At 42.6% G+C, this 19,367-nt stretch overlaps 23 non-coding genes across 23 annotated transcripts; all 23 read left to right on the top strand.

The window, feature by feature from the left end:
* The first annotated feature begins 9 nt into the window (after positions 1-9).
* On the top strand, positions 10-95 carry Trnam-cau. The gene is given in 2 exon segments: positions 10-46; positions 60-95. It is a non-coding gene; the product is annotated as a tRNA-Met (tRNA).
* Positions 96-712: 617 nt separating this feature from the next.
* Trnam-cau lies at positions 713-798 on the top strand. Its single transcript is given in 2 exon segments — positions 713-749; positions 763-798. It is a non-coding gene; the product is annotated as a tRNA-Met (tRNA).
* A 264-nt stretch (positions 799-1,062) lies between these two features.
* Trnam-cau lies at positions 1,063-1,148 on the top strand. Its single transcript is given in 2 exon segments — positions 1,063-1,099; positions 1,113-1,148. It is a non-coding gene; the product is annotated as a tRNA-Met (tRNA).
* A 1,842-nt stretch (positions 1,149-2,990) lies between these two features.
* Positions 2,991-3,076, top strand: Trnam-cau. The gene is given in 2 exon segments: positions 2,991-3,027; positions 3,041-3,076. It is a non-coding gene; the product is annotated as a tRNA-Met (tRNA).
* A 264-nt stretch (positions 3,077-3,340) lies between these two features.
* Trnam-cau lies at positions 3,341-3,426 on the top strand. Its single transcript is given in 2 exon segments — positions 3,341-3,377; positions 3,391-3,426. It is a non-coding gene; the product is annotated as a tRNA-Met (tRNA).
* Positions 3,427-3,865: 439 nt separating this feature from the next.
* On the top strand, positions 3,866-3,951 carry Trnam-cau. The gene is given in 2 exon segments: positions 3,866-3,902; positions 3,916-3,951. It is a non-coding gene; the product is annotated as a tRNA-Met (tRNA).
* Positions 3,952-4,390: 439 nt separating this feature from the next.
* On the top strand, positions 4,391-4,476 carry Trnam-cau. The gene is given in 2 exon segments: positions 4,391-4,427; positions 4,441-4,476. It is a non-coding gene; the product is annotated as a tRNA-Met (tRNA).
* Positions 4,477-5,618: 1,142 nt separating this feature from the next.
* Trnam-cau lies at positions 5,619-5,704 on the top strand. Its single transcript is given in 2 exon segments — positions 5,619-5,655; positions 5,669-5,704. It is a non-coding gene; the product is annotated as a tRNA-Met (tRNA).
* A 264-nt stretch (positions 5,705-5,968) lies between these two features.
* On the top strand, positions 5,969-6,054 carry Trnam-cau. The gene is given in 2 exon segments: positions 5,969-6,005; positions 6,019-6,054. It is a non-coding gene; the product is annotated as a tRNA-Met (tRNA).
* Positions 6,055-6,493: 439 nt separating this feature from the next.
* Trnam-cau lies at positions 6,494-6,579 on the top strand. The gene is given in 2 exon segments: positions 6,494-6,530; positions 6,544-6,579. It is a non-coding gene; the product is annotated as a tRNA-Met (tRNA).
* Positions 6,580-8,249: 1,670 nt separating this feature from the next.
* On the top strand, positions 8,250-8,335 carry Trnam-cau. Its single transcript is given in 2 exon segments — positions 8,250-8,286; positions 8,300-8,335. It is a non-coding gene; the product is annotated as a tRNA-Met (tRNA).
* Positions 8,336-8,599: 264 nt separating this feature from the next.
* On the top strand, positions 8,600-8,685 carry Trnam-cau. Its single transcript is given in 2 exon segments — positions 8,600-8,636; positions 8,650-8,685. It is a non-coding gene; the product is annotated as a tRNA-Met (tRNA).
* Positions 8,686-9,124: 439 nt separating this feature from the next.
* On the top strand, positions 9,125-9,210 carry Trnam-cau. The gene is given in 2 exon segments: positions 9,125-9,161; positions 9,175-9,210. It is a non-coding gene; the product is annotated as a tRNA-Met (tRNA).
* Positions 9,211-10,880: 1,670 nt separating this feature from the next.
* Positions 10,881-10,966, top strand: Trnam-cau. The gene is given in 2 exon segments: positions 10,881-10,917; positions 10,931-10,966. It is a non-coding gene; the product is annotated as a tRNA-Met (tRNA).
* A 264-nt stretch (positions 10,967-11,230) lies between these two features.
* On the top strand, positions 11,231-11,316 carry Trnam-cau. Its single transcript is given in 2 exon segments — positions 11,231-11,267; positions 11,281-11,316. It is a non-coding gene; the product is annotated as a tRNA-Met (tRNA).
* Positions 11,317-11,755: 439 nt separating this feature from the next.
* Positions 11,756-11,841, top strand: Trnam-cau. The gene is given in 2 exon segments: positions 11,756-11,792; positions 11,806-11,841. It is a non-coding gene; the product is annotated as a tRNA-Met (tRNA).
* A 264-nt stretch (positions 11,842-12,105) lies between these two features.
* Positions 12,106-12,191, top strand: Trnam-cau. The gene is given in 2 exon segments: positions 12,106-12,142; positions 12,156-12,191. It is a non-coding gene; the product is annotated as a tRNA-Met (tRNA).
* A 439-nt stretch (positions 12,192-12,630) lies between these two features.
* On the top strand, positions 12,631-12,716 carry Trnam-cau. The gene is given in 2 exon segments: positions 12,631-12,667; positions 12,681-12,716. It is a non-coding gene; the product is annotated as a tRNA-Met (tRNA).
* Positions 12,717-14,558: 1,842 nt separating this feature from the next.
* Trnai-uau lies at positions 14,559-14,644 on the top strand. Its single transcript is given in 2 exon segments — positions 14,559-14,595; positions 14,609-14,644. It is a non-coding gene; the product is annotated as a tRNA-Ile (tRNA).
* Positions 14,645-15,260: 616 nt separating this feature from the next.
* Positions 15,261-15,346, top strand: Trnam-cau. Its single transcript is given in 2 exon segments — positions 15,261-15,297; positions 15,311-15,346. It is a non-coding gene; the product is annotated as a tRNA-Met (tRNA).
* A 1,317-nt stretch (positions 15,347-16,663) lies between these two features.
* Positions 16,664-16,749, top strand: Trnam-cau. Its single transcript is given in 2 exon segments — positions 16,664-16,700; positions 16,714-16,749. It is a non-coding gene; the product is annotated as a tRNA-Met (tRNA).
* Positions 16,750-17,543: 794 nt separating this feature from the next.
* Trnam-cau lies at positions 17,544-17,629 on the top strand. Its single transcript is given in 2 exon segments — positions 17,544-17,580; positions 17,594-17,629. It is a non-coding gene; the product is annotated as a tRNA-Met (tRNA).
* A 1,143-nt stretch (positions 17,630-18,772) lies between these two features.
* Positions 18,773-18,858, top strand: Trnam-cau. The gene is given in 2 exon segments: positions 18,773-18,809; positions 18,823-18,858. It is a non-coding gene; the product is annotated as a tRNA-Met (tRNA).
* Positions 18,859-19,367: the final 509 nt, after the last annotated feature.

Here is a 19,367-nt window from a genome sequence, read left to right as displayed (position 1 = left end):
CTCATGTTAGCCTCGTTAGCGCAGTAGGCAGCGCGTCAGTCTCATAATCAAATGTAGAAATCTGAAGGTCGTGAGTTCGATCCTCACACGGGACATATTTTTTTCTTTTCAAAACGAATGACTCTATGACCGGTTTGACGAAAACACCACAAACACACATAGAGAAGACACATTTCTCATGTTGGCCTCATTAGCGCAGTAGGCGGCGCGTCAATATCATAATCGAATGTAGAAATCTTAAGGTCGTGAGTTCGATCCTCACACAGGGCATATTTTTTTTCTTTTGAAAACGAATGACTCTATGAGCGGTTTGACGAAAACACCACAAACACGCATAGAAAAGACGCATTTCTCATGTTGGACTCGTTAGCGCAGTAGGCAGCGCGTCAGTCTCATAATCAAATGTAGAAATCTGAAGGTCGTGAGTTCAATCCTCACACGTGGCATATTTTTTTCTTTTGAAAACGAATGACTCTATGACCGGTTTGACAAAAAAACACCACAAACACGCATAGAGAAGACACTTTTCTCATGTTGGCCTCGTTTGCGCAGTAGGCAGCGCGTCAGTCTCATAATCGAATGTAGAAAGCTGAAGGTCTTGAGTTCGATCCTCACACGGGGCATATTTTTCTCTTTTGAAAACTAATGACTCTATGAGCGTTTTGACGAAAACACCACAAACACGCATAGAAATGACGCATTTCTCATGTTGGCCTCGTTAGCGCAGTAGGCAGCGCGTCAGTCTCATAATCAAATGTAGAAATCTGAAGGTCGTGAGTTCGATCCTCACACGGGGCATATTTTTTTCTTTTGAAAACGAATGACTTTATGACTGGTTTGACGAAAACACCACAAACACGCATAGAAAAGACGCATTTCTCATGTTGGCCTCGTTAGCGCAGTAGGCAGCGCGTCAGTATCATAATCAAATGTAGAAATCTGAAGGTCATGAGTTCGATCCTCACACGGGGCATATTTTTTTCTTTTGAAAACGAATGACTTTATGACTGGTTTGACGAAAACACCACAAACACGCATAGAGAAGACACTTTTCTCATGTTGGCCTCGTTAGCGCAGTAGGCAGCGCGTCAGTCTCATAATCAAATGTAGAAATCTGAAGGTCGTGAGTTCGATCCTCACACGGGGCATATTTTTTTCTTTTGAAAACGAATGACTTTATGACTGGTTTGACGAAAACACCACAAACACGCATAGAAAAGACGCATTTCTCATGTTGGCCTCGTTAGCGCAGTAGGCAGCGCGTCAGTATCATAATCAAATGTAGAAATCTGAAGGTCATGAGTTCGATCCTCACACGGGGCATATTTTTTTCTTTTGAAAACGAATGACTTTATGACTGGTTTGACGAAAACACCACAAACACGCATAGAGAAGACACTTTTCTCATGTTGGCCTCGTTTGCGCAGTAGGCAGCGCGTCAGTCTCATAATCGAATGTAGAAATCTGAAGGTCTTGAGTTCGATCCTCACACGGGGCATATTTTTCTCTTTTGAAAACGAATGACTCTATGAGCGTTTTGACGAAAACACCACAAACACGCAAAGAAATGACGCATTTCTCATGTTGGCCTCGTTAGCGCAGTAAACAGCGCGTCAGTCTCATAATCAAATGTAGAAATCTGAAGGTCGTGAGTTCGATCCTCACACGGGGCATATTTGTTTCTTTTGAAAACGAATTACTTTATGACTGGTTTGACGAAAACACCACAAACACGCATAGAAAAGACGCATTTCTCATGTTGGCCTCGTTAGCGCAGTAGGCAGCGCGTCAGTCTCATAATCAAATGTAGAAATCTGAAGGTCATGAGTTCGATCCTCACACGGGGCATATTTTTTTCTTTTGAAAACGAATGACTCTATGAGCGGTTTGACGAAAACACCACAAACACGCATAGAGAAGACACATTTCTCATGTTGGCCTCGTTAGCGCAGTAGGCGGCGCGTCAGTATCATAATCGAATGTAGAAATCTGAATGTCGTGAGTTCGATCCTCAGACGGGGCATATTTTTTTCTTTGGAAAACGAATGACTCTATGACCGGTTTGACAAAAATTACCACAAACACGCATAGAGAAGACGCATTTCTCATGTTAGCCTCGTTAGCGCAGTAGGCAGCGCGTCAGTCTCATAATCAAATGTAGAAATCTGAAGGTAGTGAGTTCGATCCTCACACGGGGCATATTTTTTTCTTTTGAAAACGAATGACTCTATGACCGGTTTGACGAAAATACCACAAACACGCATAGAGAAGACACATTTCTCATGTTGGCCTCGTTAGCGCAGTAGGCGGCGCGTCAGTATCATAATCTAATGTAGAAATCTGAATGTCGTGAGTTCGATCCTCACACGGGGCATATTTCTTTCTTTTGAAAACGAAAGACTCTATGACCGGTTTGACGAAAACACCACAAACACGCATAGAAAAGGTACATTTCCCATGTAGGCGTCGTTAGCGCAATAGGCAGCGCGTCAGTCTCATAATCAAATGTAGAAATCTGAAGGTCGTGAGATCGATCCTCACAAGAGGCATATTTTTTTCTTTTGAAAACGAAAGACTCTATGACCGGTTTGACGAAAACACCACAAACACGCATAGAGAAGACACATTTCTCATGTTAGCCTCGTTAGCGCAGTAGGCAGCGCGTCAGTCTCATAATCAAATGTAGAAATCTGAAGGTCGTGAGTTCGATCCTCACACTGGACATATTTTTTTCTTTTCAAAACAAATGACTCTATGACCGGTTTGACAAAAAAACACCACAAACACGCATAGAGAAGACACTTTTCTCATGTTGGCCTCGTTTGCGCAGTAGGCAGCGCGTCAGTCTCATAATCGAATGTAGAAATCTGAAGGTCTTGAGTTCGATCCTCACACGGGGCATATTTTTCTCTTTTGAAAACGAATGACTCTATGAGCGTTTTGACGAAAACACCACAAACACGCATAGAAATGACTCATTTCTCATGTTGGCCTCGTTAGCGCAGTAGGCAGCGCGTCAGTCTCATAATCAAATGTAGAAATCTGAAGGTCGTGAGTTCGATCCTCACACGGGGCATATTTTTTTCTTTTGAAAACGAATGACTTTATGACTGGTTTGACGAAAACACCACAAACACGCATAGAAAAGACGCATTTCTCATGTTGGCCTCGTTAGCGCAGTAGGCAGCGCGTCAGTATCATAATCAAATGTAGAAATCTGAAGGTCATGAGTTCGATCCTCACACGGGGCATATTTTTTTCTTTTGAAAACGAATGACTTTATGACTGGTTTGACGAAAACACCACAAACACGCATAGAGAAGACACTTTTCTCATGTTGGCCTCGTTAGCGCAGTAGGCAGCGCGTCAGTCTCATAATCAAATGTAGAAATCTGAAGGTCGTGAGTTCGATCCTCACACGGGGCATATTTTTTTCTTTTGAAAACGAATGACTTTATGACTGGTTTGACGAAAACACCACAAACACGCATAGAAAAGACGCATTTCTCATGTTGGCCTCGTTAGCGCAGTAGGCAGCGCGTCAGTATCATAATCAAATGTAGAAATCTGAAGGTCATGAGTTCGATCCTCACACGGGGCATATTTTTTTCTTTTGAAAACGAATGACTTTATGACCGGTTTGACGAAAACACCACAAACACGCATAGAGAAGACGCATTTCTCATGTTGGCCTCGTTAGCGCAGTAGGCGGCGCGTCAGTATCATAATCTAATGTAGAAATCTGAAGGTCATGAGTTCGATCCTCATACGGGGCATATTTTTTTCTTTTGAAAACGAATGACTTTATGACTGGTTTGACGAAAACACCACAAACACGCATAGAGAAGACACTTTTCTCATGTTGGCCTCGTTAGCGCAGTAGGCAGCGCGTCAGTCTCATAATCAAATGTAGAAATCTGAAGGTCGTGAGTTCGATCCTCACACGGGGCATATTTTTTTCTTTTGAAAACGAATGACTTTATGACTGGTTTGACGAAAACACCACAAACACGCATAGAAAAGACGCATTTCTCATGTTGGCCTCGTTAGCGCAGTAGGCAGCGCGTCAGTATCATAATCAAATGTAGAAATCTGAAGGTCATGAGTTCGATCCTCACACGGGGCATATTTTTTTCTTTTGAAAACGAATGACTTTATGACTGGTTTGACGAAAACACCACAAACACGCATAGAGAAGACACTTTTCTCATGTTGGCCTCGTTTGCGCAGTAGGCAGCGCGTCAGTCTCATAATCGAATGTAGAAATCTGAAGGTCTTGAGTTCGATCCTCACACGGGGCATATTTTTCTCTTTTGAAAACGAATGACTCTATGAGCGTTTTGACGAAAACACCACAAACACGCAAAGAAATGACGCATTTCTCATGTTGGCCTCGTTAGCGCAGTAGGCAGCGCGTCAGTCTCATAATCAAATGTAGAAATCTGAAGGTCGTGAGTTCGATCCTCACACGGGGCATATTTGTTTCTTTTGAAAACGAATTACTTTATGACTGGTTTGACGAAAACACCACAAACACGCATAGAAAAGACGCATTTCTCATGTTGGCCTCGTTAGCGCAGTAGGCAGCGCGTCAGTCTCATAATCAAATGTAGAAATCTGAAGGTCATGAGTTCGATCCTCACACGGGGCATATTTTTTTCTTTTGAAAACGAATGACTCTATGAGCGGTTTGACGAAAACACCACAAACACGCATAGAGAAGACACATTTCTCATGTTGGCCTCGTTAGCGCAGTAGGCGGCGCGTCAGTATCATAATCGAATGTAGAAATCTGAATGTCGTGAGTTCGATCCTCAGACGGGGCATATTTTTTTCTTTGGAAAACGAATGACTCTATGATCGGTTTGACAAAAATTACCACAAACACGCATAGAGAAGACGCATTTCTCATGTTAGCCTCGTTAGCGCAGTAGGCAGCGCGTCAGTCTCATAATCAAATGTAGAAATCTGAAGGTAGTGAGTTCGATCCTCACACGGGGCATATTTTTTTCTTTTGAAAACGAATGACTCTATGACCGGTTTGACGAAAACACCACAAACACGCATAGAAAAGGTACATTTCCCATGTAGGCGTCGTTAGCGCAATAGGCAGCGCGTCAGTCTCATAATCAAATGTAGAAATCTGAAGGTCGTGAGATCGATCCTCACACGAGGCATATTTTTTTCTTTTGAAAACGAAAGACTCTATGACCGGTTTGACGAAAACACCACAAACACGCATAGAGAAGACACATTTCTCATGTTAGCCTCGTTAGCGCAGTAGGCAGCGCGTCAGTCTCATAATCAAATGTAGAAATCTGAAGGTCGTGAGTTCGATCCTCACACTGGACATATTTTTTTCTTTTCAAAACGAATGACTCTATGACCGGTTTGACAAAAAAACACCACAAACACGCATAGAGAAGACACTTTTCTCATGTTGGCCTCGTTTGCGCAGTAGGCAGCGCGTCAGTCTTATAATCGAATGTAGAAATCTGAAGGTCTTGAGTTCGATCCTCACACGGGGCATATTTTTCTCTTTTGAAAACGAATGACTCTATGAGCGTTTTGACGAAAACACCACAAACACGCATAGAAATGACTCATTTCTCATGTTGGCCTCGTTAGCGCAGTAGGCAGCGCGTCAGTCTCATAATCAAATGTAGAAATCTGAAGGTCGTGAGTTCGATCCTCACACGGGGCATATTTTTTTCTTTTGAAAACGAATGACTTTATGACTGGTTTGACGAAAACACCACAAACACGCATAGAAAAGACGCATTTCTCATGTTGGCCTCGTTAGCGCAGTAGGCAGCGCGTCAGTATCATAATCAAATGTAGAAATCTGAAGGTCATGAGTTCGATCCTCACACGGGGCATATTTTTTTCTTTTGAAAACGAATGACTTTATGACTGGTTTGACGAAAACACCACAAACACGCATAGAGAAGACACTTTTCTCATGTTGGCCTCGTTAGCGCAGTAGGCAGCGCGTCAGTCTCATAATCAAATGTAGAAATCTGAAGGTCGTGAGTTCGATCCTCACACGGGGCATAATTTTTTCTTTTGAAAACGAATGACTTTATGACTGGTTTGACGAAAACACCACAAACACGCATAGAAAAGACGCATTTCTCATGTTGGCCTCGTTAGCGCAGTAGGCAGCGCGTCAGTATCATAATCAAATGTAGAAATCTGAAGGTCATGAGTTCGATCCTCACACGGGGCATATTTTTTTCTTTTGAAAACGAATGACTTTATGACTGGTTTGACGAAAACACCACAAACACGCATAGAGAAGACACTTTTCTCATGTTGGCCGCGTTAGCGCAGTAGGCAGCGCGTCAGTCTCATAATCGAATGTAGAAATCTGAAGGTCTTGAGTTCGATCCTCACACGGGGCATATTTTTCTCTTTTGAAAACGAATGACTCTATGAGCGTTTTGACGAAAACACCAAAAACACGCAAAGAAATGACGCATTTCTCATGTTGGCCTCGTTAGCGCAGTAGGCAGCGCGTCAGTCTCATAATCAAATGTAGAAATCTGAAGGTCGTGAGTTCGATCCTCACACGGGGCATATTTGTTTCTTTTGAAAACGAATTACTTTATGACTGGTTTGACGAAAACACCACAAACACGCATAGAAAAGACGCATTTCTCATGTTGGCCTCGTTAGCGCAGTAGGCAGCGCGTCAGTCTCATAATCAAATGTAGAAATCTGAAGGTCATGAGTTCGATCCTCACACGGGGCATATTTTTTTCTTTTGAAAACGAATGACTCTATGAGCGGTTTGACGAAAACACCACAAACACGCATAGAGAAGACACATTTCTCATGTTGGCCTCGTTAGCGCAGTAGGCGGCGCGTCAGTATCATAATCGAATGTAGAAATCTGAATGTCGTGAGTTCGATCCTCAGACGGGGCATATTTTTTTCTTTGGAAAACGAATGACTCTATGACCGGTTTGACAAAAATTACCACAAACACGCATAGAGAAGACGCATTTCTCATGTTAGCCTCGTTAGCGCAGTAGGCAGCGCGTCAGTCTCATAATCAAATGTAGAAATCTGAAGGTAGTGAGTTCGATCCTCACACGGGGCATATTTTTTTCTTTTGAAAACGAATGACTCTATGACCGGTTTGACAAAAATACCACAAACACGCATAGAGAAGACACATTTCTCATGTTGGCCTCGTTAGCGCAGTAGGCGGCGCGTCAGTATCATAATCTAATGTAGAAATCTGAATGTCGTGAGTTCGATCCTCACACGGGGCATATTTCTTTTTTTTGAAAACGAAAGACTCTATGACCGGTTTGACGAAAACACCACAAACACGCATAGAAAAGGTACATTTCCCATGTAGGCGTCGTTAGCGCAATAGGCAGCGCGTCAGTCTCATAATCAAATGTAGAAATCTGAAGGTCGTGAGATCGATCCTCACACGAGGCATATTTTTTTCTTTTGAAAACGAAAGACTCTATGACCGGTTTGACGAAAACACCACAAACACGCATAGAGAAGACACATTTCTCATGTTAGCCTCGTTAGCGCAGTAGGCAGCGCGTCAGTCTCATAATCAAATGTAGAAATCTGAAGGTCGTGAGTTCGATCCTCACACTGGACATATTTTTTTCTTTTCAAAACGAATGACTCTATGACCGGTTTGACGAAAACACCACAAACACACATAGAGAAGACACATTTCTCATGTTGGCCTCATTAGCGCAATAGGCAGCGCGTCAGTCTCATAATCAAATCTAGAAATCTGAAGGTCGTGAGTTCGATCCTCACACGGGGCACATTTTTTTTTTCTTTTGAAAACGAATGACTCTATGACCGGTTTGACGAAAACACCACAAACACGCATAGAGAAGACACATTTCTCATGTTAGCCTCGTTAGCGCAGTAGGCAGCGCGTCAGTCTCATAATCAAATGTAGAAATCTGAAGGTCGTGAGTTCGATCCTCACACTGGACATATTTTTTTCTTTTCAAAACGAATGACTCTATGACCGGTTTGACAAAAAAACACCACAAACACGCATAGAGAAGACACTTTTCTCATGTTGGCCTCGTTTGCGCAGTAGGCAGCGCGTCAGTCTCATAATCGAATGTAGAAATCTGAAGGTCTTGAGTTCGATCCTCACACGGGGCATATTTTTCTCTTTTGAAAACGAATGACTCTATGAGCGTTTTGACGAAAACACCACAAACACGCATAGAAATGACTCATTTCTCATGTTGGCCTCGTTAGCGCAGTAGGCAGCGCGTCAGTCTCATAATCAAATGTAGAAATCTGAAGGTCGTGAGTTCGATCCTCACACGGGGCATATTTTTTTCTTTTGAAAACGAATGACTTTATGACTGGTTTGACGAAAACACCACAAACACGCATAGAAAAGACGCATTTCTCATGTTGGCCTCGTTAGCGCAGTAGGCAGCGCGTCAGTATCATAATCAAATGTAGAAATCTGAAGGTCATGAGTTCGATCCTCACACGGGGCATATTTTTTTCTTTTGAAAACGAATGACTTTATGACTGGTTTGACGAAAACATCACAAACACGCATAGAGAAGACACTTTTCTCATGTTGGCCTCGTTAGCGCAGTAGGCAGCGCGTCAGTCTCATAATCAAATGTAGAAATCTGAAGGTCGTGAGTTCGATCCTCACACGGGGCATATTTTTTTCTTTTGAAAACGAATGACTTTATGACTGGTTTGACGAAAACACCACAAACACGCATAGAAAAGACGCATTTCTCATGTTGGCCTCGTTAGCGCAGTAGGCAGCGCGTCAGTATCATAATCAAATGTAGAAATCTGAAGGTCATGAGTTCGATCCTCACACGGGGCATATTTTTTTCTTTTGAAAACGAATGACTTTATGACTGGTTTGACGAAAACACCACAAACACGCATAGAGAAGACACTTTTCTCATGTTGGCCGCGTTAGCGCAGTAGGCAGCGCGTCAGTCTCATAATCGAATGTAGAAATCTGAAGGTCTTGAGTTCGATCCTCACACGGGGCATATTTTTCTCTTTTGAAAACGAATGACTCTATTAGCGTTTTGACGAAAACACCAAAAACACGCAAAGAAATGACGCATTTCTCATGTTGGCCTCGTTAGCGCAGTAGGCAGCGCGTCAGTCTCATAATCAAATGTAGAAATCTGAAGGTCGTGAGTTCGATCCTCACACGGGGCATATTTGTTTCTTTTGAAAACGAATTACTTTATGACTGGTTTGACGAAAACACCACAAACACGCATAGAAAAGACGCATTTCTCATGTTGGCCTCGTTAGCGCAGTAGGCAGCGCGTCAGTCTCATAATCAAATGTAGAAATCTGAAGGTCATGAGTTCGATCCTCACACGGGGCATATTTTTTTCTTTTGAAAACGAATGACTCTATGAGCGGTTTGACGAAAACACCACAAACACGCATAGAGAAGACACATTTCTCATGTTGGCCTCGTTAGCGCAGTAGGCGGCGCGTCAGTATCATAATCGAATGTAGAAATCTGAATGTCGTGAGTTCGATCCTCACACGGGGCATATTTTTTTCTTTTGAAAACGAATGACTCTATGACCGGTTTGACAAAAATTACCACAAACACGCATAGAGAAGACGCATTTCTCATGTTAGCCTCGTTAGCGCAGTAGGCAGCGCGTCAGTCTCATAATCAAATGTAGAAATCTGAAGGTAGTGAGTTCGATCCTCACACGGGGCATATTTTTTTCTTTTGAAAACGAATGACTCTATGACCGGTTTGACGAAAATACCACAAACACGCATAGAGAAGACACATTTCTCATGTTGGCCTCGTTAGCGCAGTAGGCGGCGCGTCAGTATCATAATCTAATGTAGAAATCTGAATGTCGTGAGTTCGATCCTCACACGGGGCATATTTCTTTCTTTTGAAAACGAAAGACTCTATGACCGGTTTGACGAAAACACCACAAACACGCATAGAAAAGGTACATTTCCCATGTAGGCGTCGTTAGCGCAATAGGCAGCGCGTCAGTCTCATAATCAAATGTAGAAATCTGAAGGTCGTGAGATCGATCCTCACACGAGGCATATTTTTTTCTTTTGAAAACGAAAGACTCTATGACCGGTTTGACGAAAACACCACAAACACGCATAGAGAAGACACATTTCTCATGTTAGCCTCGTTAGCGCAGTAGGCAGCGCGTCAGTCTCATAATCAAATGTAGAAATCTGAAGGTCGTGAGTTCGATCCTCACACTGGACATATTTTTTTCTTTTCAAAACGAATGACTCTATGACCGGTTTGACGAAAACACCACAAACACACATAGAGGAGACACATTTCTCATGTTGGCCTCATTAGCGCAATAGGCAGCGCGTCAGTCTCATAATCAAATCTAGAAATCTGAAGGTCGTGAGTTCGATCCTCACACGGGGCACATTTTTTTTTTCTTTTGAAAACGAATGACTCTATGACCGGTTTGACGAAAACACCACAAACACGCATAGAGAAGACACATTTCTCATGTTAGCCTCGTTAGCGCAGTAGGCAGCGCGTCAGTCTCATAATCAAATGTAGAAATCTGAAGGTCGTGAGTTCGATCCTCACACTGGACATATTTTTTTCTTTTCAAAACGAATGACTCTATGACCGGTTTGACAAAAAAACACCACAAACACGCATAGAGAAGACACTTTTCTCATGTTGGCCTCGTTTGCGCAGTAGGCAGCGCGTCAGTCTCATAATCGAATGTAGAAATCTGAAGGTCTTGAGTTCGATCCTCACACGGGGCATATTTTTCTCTTTTGAAAACGAATGACTCTATGAGCGTTTTGACGAAAACACCACAAACACGCATAGAAATGACTCATTTCTCATGTTGGCCTCGTTAGCGCAGTAGGCAGCGCGTCAGTCTCATAATCAAATGTAGAAATCTGAAGGTCGTGAGTTCGATCCTCACACGGGGCATATTTTTTTCTTTTGAAAACGAATGACTTTATGACTGGTTTGACGAAAACACCACAAACACGCATAGAAAAGACGCATTTCTCATGTTGGCCTCGTTAGCGCAGTAGGCAGCGCGTCAGTATCATAATCAAATGTAGAAATCTGAAGGTCATGAGTTCGATCCTCACACGGGGCATATTTTTTTCTTTTGAAAACGAATGACTTTATGACTGGTTTGACGAAAACATCACAAACACGCATAGAGAAGACACTTTTCTCATGTTGGCCTCGTTAGCGCAGTAGGCAGCGCGTCAGTCTCATAATCAAATGTAGAAATCTGAAGGTCGTGAGTTCGATCCTCACACGGGGCATATTTTTTTCTTTTGAAAACGAATGACTTTATGACTGGTTTGACGAAAACACCACAAACACGCATAGAAAAGACGCATTTCTCATGTTGGCCTCGTTAGCGCAGTAGGCAGCGCGTCAGTATCATAATCAAATGTAGAAATCTGAAGGTCATGAGTTCGATCCTCACACTGGGCATATTTTTTTCTTTTGAAAACGAATGACTTTATGACTGGTTTGACGAAAACACCACAAACACGCATAGAGAAGACACTTTTCTCATGTTGGCCGCGTTAGCGCAGTAGGCAGCGCGTCAGTCTCATAATCGAATGTAGAAATCTGAAGGTCTTGAGTTCGATCCTCACACGGGGCATATTTTTCTCTTTTGAAAACGAATGACTCTATGAGCGTTTTGACGAAAACACCAAAAACACGCAAAGAAATGACGCATTTCTCATGTTGGCCTCGTTAGCGCAGTAGGCAGCGCGTCAGTCTCATAATCAAATGTAGAAATCTGAAGGTCGTGAGTTCGATCCTCACACGGGGCATATTTGTTTCTTTTGAAAACGAATTACTTTATGACTGGTTTGACGAAAACACCACAAACACGCATAGAAAAGACGCATTTCTCATGTTGGCCTCGTTAGCGCAGTAGGCAGCGCGTCAGTCTCATAATCAAATGTAGAAATCTGAAGGTCATGAGTTCGATCCTCACACGGGGCATATTTTTTTCTTTTGAAAACGAATGACTTTATGACTGGTTTGACGAAAACATCACAAACACGCATAGAGAAGACACTTTTCTCATGTTGGCCTCGTTAGCGCAGTAGGCAGCGCGTCAGTCTCATAATCAAATGTAGAAATCTGAAGGTCGTGAGTTCGATCCTCACACGGGGCATATTTTTTTCTTTTGAAAACGAATGACTTTATGACTGGTTTGACGAAAACACCACAAACACGCATAGAAAAGACGCATTTCTCATGTTGGCCTCGTTAGCGCAGTAGGCAGCGCGTCAGTATCATAATCAAATGTAGAAATCTGAAGGTCATGAGTTCGATCCTCACACTGGGCATATTTTTTTCTTTTGAAAACGAATGACTTTATGACTGGTTTGACGAAAACACCACAAACACGCATAGAGAAGACACTTTTCTCATGTTGGCCGCGTTAGCGCAGTAGGCAGCGCGTCAGTCTCATAATCGAATGTAGAAATCTGAAGGTCTTGAGTTCGATCCTCACACGGGGCATATTTTTCTCTTTTGAAAACGAATGACTCTATGAGCGTTTTGACGAAAACACCAAAAACACGCAAAGAAATGACGCATTTCTCATGTTGGCCTCGTTAGCGCAGTAGGCAGCGCGTCAGTCTCATAATCAAATGTAGAAATCTGAAGGTCGTGAGTTCGATCCTCACACGGGGCATATTTGTTTCTTTTGAAAACGAATTACTTTATGACTGGTTTGACGAAAACACCACAAACACGCATAGAAAAGACGCATTTCTCATGTTGGCCTCGTTAGCGCAGTAGGCAGCGCGTCAGTCTCATAATCAAATGTAGAAATCTGAAGGTCATGAGTTCGATCCTCACACGGGGCATATTTTTTTCTTTTGAAAACGAATGACTCTATGAGCGGTTTGACGAAAACACCACAAACACGCATAGAGAAGACACATTTCTCATGTTGGCCTCGTTAGCGCAGTAGGCGGCGCGTCAGTATCATAATCGAATGTAGAAATCTGAATGTCGTGAGTTCGATCCTCAGACGGGGCATATTTTTTTCTTTGGAAAACGAATGACTCTATGACCGGTTTGACAAAAATTACCACAAACACGCATAGAGAAGACGCATTTCTCATGTTAGCCTCGTTAGCGCAGTAGGCAGCGCGTCAGTCTCATAATCAAATGTAGAAATCTGAAGGTAGTGAGTTCGATCCTCACACGGGGCATATTTTTTTCTTTTGAAAACGAATGACTCTATGACCGGTTTGACGAAAATACCACAAACACGCATAGAGAAGACACATTTCTCATGTTGGCCTCGTTAGCGCAGTAGGCGGCGCGTCAGTATCATAATCTAATGTAGAAATCTGAATGTCGTGAGTTCGATCCTCACACGGGGCATATTTCTTTCTTTTGAAAACGAAAGACTCTATGACCGGTTTGACGAAAACACCACAAACACGCATAGAAAAGGTACATTTCCCATGTAGGCGTCGTTAGCGCAATAGGCAGCGCGTCAGTCTCATAATCAAATGTAGAAATCTGAAGGTCGTGAGATCGATCCTCACACGAGGCATATTTTTTTCTTTTGAAAACGAAAGACTCTATGACCGGTTTGACGAAAACACCACAAACACGCATAGAGAAGACACATTTCTCATGTTAGCCTCGTTAGCGCAGTAGGCAGCGCGTCAGTCTCATAATCAAATGTAGAAATCTGAAGGTCGTGAGTTCGATCCTCACACTGGACATATTTTTTTCTTTTCAAAACGAATGACTCTATGACCGGTTTGACGAAAACACCACAAACACACATAGAGAAGACACATTTCTCATGTTGGCCTCATTAGCGCAATAGGCAGCGCGTCAGTCTCATAATCAAATCTAGAAATCTGAAGGTCGTGAGTTCGATCCTCACACGGGGCACATTTTTTTTTCTTTTGAAAACGAATGACTCTATGACCGGTTTGACGAAAACACCACAAACACGCATAGAGAAGACACATTTTTCAGGTTGGCCTTGTTAGCGCAGTAGGCAGCGCGTCAGTCTCATAATCAAATGTAGTAATCTGAAGGTCGTGAGATCGATCCTCACACGGGGCATATTTTTTTCTTTTGAAAACGAAAGACTCTATGACCGGTTTGACGAAAACACCACAAACACGCATAGAAAAGGCACATTTCCCATGTAGGCGTCGTTAGCGCAATAGGCAGCGCGTCAGTCTCATAATCAAATCTAGAAATCTTAAGGTCGTGAGTTCGATCATCACACGGGGCACATTTTTTTCTTTTCAAAACGAATGACTCTATGACCGGTTTAAAGAAAACACCACAGACACGCATAGAGAAGACGCATTTCTCATGTTGGCCTCGTTAGCGCAGTAGACAGCGCGTCAGTCTCATAATCAAATGTAGAAATCTGAAGGTCATGAGTTCGATCCTCACACGGGGCATATTTTTTTCTTTTGAAAACGAATGACTCTATGACCGGTTTGACGAAAACACCACAGACACGCATAGAAAAGACGCATTTCTCATGTTGGCCTCGTTAGCGCAGTAGGCAGCGTGTAAGTCTTATAATCAAATGTAGAAATCTGAAGGGCGTGAGTTCGATCCTCACACGGGGCATATTTTATTCTTTTGAAAACGAATGACTCTATGACCGGTTTGACGAAAACACCACAAACACGCATAGAGAAGACACATTTCTCATGTTGGCCTCGTTAGCGCAGTAGGCGGCGCGTCAGTATCATAATAGAATGTAGAAATCTGAATGTCGTGAGTTCAATCCTCACACAAGGCATATTTTTCTTTTGAAAACGAAAGACTCCAAGACCGGTTTGACGAAAGCACTACAAACACGCATAGAAAAGGCACATTTCCCATGTAGGCGTCGTTAGCGCAAAAGGCAGCGCGTCAGTCTCATAATCAAATCTAGAAATCTGAAGGTCGTGAGTTCGATCCTCACACGGGGCACATTTTTTTTTCTTTTGAAAACGAATGACTCTATGAAAAATTTGACAAAAAAACACAACAAACACGCATAGAGAAGACACTTTTCTCATGTTGGCCTCGTTAGCGCAGTAGGCAGCGCGTCAGTATCATAATCTAATTTAGAAATCTGAATGTCGTGAGTTCGATCCTCAGACGGGGCATATTTTTTTCTTTTGAAAACGAATGACTCTATGACCGGTTTGACGAAAACACCACAAACACGCATAGAGAAGATGCATTTCTCATGTTAGCCTTGTTAGCGCAGTAGGCAGCGCGTCAGTCTCATAATCAAATGTAGAAATCTGAAGGTCGTGAGTTCGATCCTCACACGGGGCATAATTTTTCTTTTGAAAACGAAAAACTCTATGACCGGTTTGACGAAAGCACCACAAATACGCATAGAAAAGTCACATTTCCCATGTAGGCGTCGTTAGCGCAATAGGCAGCGCGTCAGTCTCATAATCAAATCTAGAAATCTGAAGGTCGTGAGTTCGATCCTCACACGTGGCACATTTTTTTTTTCTTTTGAAAACGAATGACTCTATGAGCGGTTTGACGAAAACACCACAAACACGCATAGAAAAGACGCATTTCTCATGTTGGCCTCGTTAGCGCAGTAGGCAGCGCCAGTCTCATAATAAAATGTAGAAATCTGAAGGTAGTGAGTTCGATCCTCACACGGGGCATATTTTTTTCTTTTGAAAACGAATGACTCTATGAGAGGTTTGACGAAAACACCACAAACACGCATAGAAAAGACGCATTTCTCATGTTGGCCTCGTTAGCGCAGTAGGCAGCGCGTCAGTCTCATAATAAAATGTAGAAATCTGAAGGTAGTGAGTTCGATCCTCACACGGGGCATATTTTTTTCTTTTGAAAACGAATGACTCTATGACCGGTTTGACGAAAACACCACAAACACGTATAGAGAAGACACATTTCTCAGGTTGGCCTCGCTAGCGCAGTAGGCAGCGTGTAAGTCTCATAATCAAATGTAGAAATCTGAAGGGCGTGAGTTCGATCCTCACACGGGGCATATTTTATTCTTTTGAAAACGAATGACTCTATGACCGGTTTGACGAAAACACCACAAACACGCATAGAGAAGACACATTTCTCATGTTGGCCTCGTTAGCGCAGTAGGCGGCGCGTCAGTATCATAATAGAATGTAGAAATCTGAATGTCGTGAGTTCAATCCTCACACAAGGCATAATTTTTCTTTTGAAAACGAAAGACTCTATGACCGGTTTGACGAAAGCACCACAAACACGCATAGAAAAGGCACATTTCCCATGTAGGCGTCGTTAGCGCAATAGGCAGCGCGTCAGTCTCATAATCAAATCTAGAAATCTGAAGGTCGTGAGTTCGATCCTCACACGGGGCACATTTTTTTTTCTTTTGAAAACGAATGACTCTTTGAGCGGTTTGACAAAAAAACACAACAAACACGCATAGAGAAGACACTTTTCTCATGTTGGCCTCGTTAGCGCAGTAGGCAGCGCGTCAGTATCATAATCTAATTTAGAAATCTGAATGTCGTGAGTTCGATCCTCAGACGGGGCATATTTTTTTCTTTTGAAAACGAATTACTCTATGACCGGTTTGACGAAAACACCACAAACACGCATAGAGAAGACGCATTTCTCATGTTAGCCTTGTTAGCGCAGTAGGCAGCGCGTCAGTCTCATAATCAAATGTAGAAATCTGAAGGTCGTGAGTTCGATCCTCACACGGGGCATAATTTTTCTTTTGAAAACGAAAAACTCTATGACCGGTTTGACGAAAGCACCACAAACACGCATAGAAAAGTCACATTTCCCATGTAGGCGTCGTTAGCGCAATAGGCAGCGCGTCAGTCTCATAATCAAATCTAGAAATCTGAAGGTCGTGAGTTCGATCCTCACACGTGGCACATTTTTTTTTTCTTTTGAAAACGAATGACTCTATGAGCGGTTTGACAAAAAACACAACAAACACGCATAGAAAAGACACTTTTCTCATGTTGGCCTCGTTAGCGCAGTAGGCAGCGCGTTAGTATCATAATCGAATGTAGAAATCTGAATGTCGTGAGTTCGATCCTCACACGGGGCATAATTTTTCTTTTGAAAACGAAAGACTCTATGACCGGTTTGACGAAAGCACCACAAACACGCATAGAAAAGGCACATTTCCCATGTAGGCGTCGTTAGCGCAATAGGCAGCGCGTCAGTCTCATAATCAAATCTAGAAATCTGAAGGTCGTGAGTTCGATCCTCACACGTGGCACATTTTTTTTTCTTTTGAAAACGAATGACTCTATGAGCGGTTTGACAAAAAACACAACAAACACGCATAGAGAAGACACTTTTCTCATGTTGGCCTTGTTAGCGCAGTAGGCAGCGCGTCAGTATCATAATCTAATGTAGAAATCTGAATGTCGTGTGTTCGATCCTCAGACGGGGCATATTTTTTTCTTTTGAAAACGAATGACTCTATGACCGGTTTGACGAAAACACCACAAACACGCATAGAGAAGACACATTTCTCATGTTAGCCTCGTTAGCGCAGTAGGCAGCGCGTCAGTCTCATAATCAAATGTAGAAATCTGAAGGTCGTGAGTTCGATCCTCACACGGGACATATTTTTTTCTTTTCAAAACGAATGACTCTATGACCGGTTTGACGAAAACACCACAAACACACATAGAGAAGACACATTTCTCATGTTGGCCTCATTAGCGCAGTAGGCGGCGCGTCAATATCATAATCGAATGTAGAAATCTAAAGGTCGTGAGTTCGATCCTCACAAAGGGCATATTTTTTTTCTTTTGAAAACGAATGACTCTATGAGCGGTTTGACGAAAACACCACAAACACGCATAGAAAAGACTCATTTCTCATGTTGGACTCGTTAGCGCAGTAGGCAGCGCGTCAGTCTCATAATCAAATGTAGAAATCTGAAGGTCGTGAGTTCAATCCTCAAAGGTGGCATATTTTATTCTTTTGAAAACGAATGACTCTATGACCAGTTTGACGAAAACACCACAAACACGTATAGAGAAGACACATTTCTCAGGTTGGCCTCGCTAGCGCAGTAGGCAGCGTGTAAGTCTCATAATCAAATGTAGAAATCTGAAGGGCGTGAGTTCGATCCTCACACGGGGCATATTTTATTCTTTTGAAAACGAATGACTCTATGACCGGTTTGACGAAAACACCACAAACACGCATAGAGAAGACACATTTCTCATGTTGGCCTCGTTAGCGCAGTAGGCGGCGCGTCAGTATCATAATAGAATGTAGAAATCTGAATGTCGTGAGTTCAATCCTCACACAAGGCATAATTTTTCTTTTGAAAACGAAAGACTCTATGACCGGTTTGACGAAAGCACCACAAACACGCATAGAAAAGGCACATTTCCCATGTAGGCGTCGTTAGCGCAATAGGCAGCGCGTCAGTCTCATAATCAAATCTAGAAATCTGAAGGTCGTGAGTTCGATCCTCACACGGGGCACATTTTTTTTTCTTTTGAAAACGAATGACTCTTTGAGCGGTTTGACAAAAAAACACAACAAACACGCATAGAGAAGACACTTTTCTCATGTTGGCCTCGTTAGCGCAGTAGGCAGCGCGTCAGTATCATAATCTAATTTAGAAATCTGAATGTCGTGAGTTCGATCCTCAGACGGGGCATATTTTTTTCTTTTGAAAACGAATGACTCTATGACCGGTTTGACGAAAACACCACAAACACGCATAGAGAAGACGCATTTCTCATGTTAGCCTTGTTAGCGCAGTAGGCAGCGCGTCAGTCTCATAATCAAATGTAGAAATCTGAAGGTCGTGAGTTCGATCCTCACACGGGGCATAATTTTTCTTTTGAAAACGAAAAACTCTATGACCGGTTTGACGAAAGCACCACAAACACGCATAGAAAAGTCACATTTCCCATGTAGGCGTCGTTAGCGCAATAGGCAGCGCGTCAGTCTCATAATCAAATCTAGAAATCTGAAGGTCGTGAGTTCGATCCTCACACGTGGCACATTTTTTTTTTCTTTTGAAAACGAATGACTCTATGAGCGGTTTGACAAAAAACACAACAAACACGCATAGAAAAGACACTTTTCTCATGTTGGCCTCGTTAGCGCAGTAGGCAGCGCGTTAGTATCATAATCGAATGTAGAAATCTGAATGTCGTGAGTTCGATCCTCACACGGGGCATAATTTTTCTTTTGAAAACGAAAGACTCTATGACCGGTTTGACGAAAGCACCACAAACACGCATAGAAAAGGCACATTTCCCATGTAGGCGTCGTTAGCGCAATAGGCAGCGCGTCAGTCTCATAATCAAATCTAGAAATCTGAAGGTCGTGAGTT

This window comes from Nematostella vectensis, chromosome 9 (assembly GCF_932526225.1).
Source record: "Nematostella vectensis chromosome 9, jaNemVect1.1, whole genome shotgun sequence".
Taxonomy (NCBI): Eukaryota; Metazoa; Cnidaria; class Anthozoa; order Actiniaria; family Edwardsiidae; genus Nematostella; species Nematostella vectensis.
The sequence above is the reverse complement of the archived record's forward strand: the minus strand, read 5'-3'. Positions and strand labels throughout refer to the sequence as shown.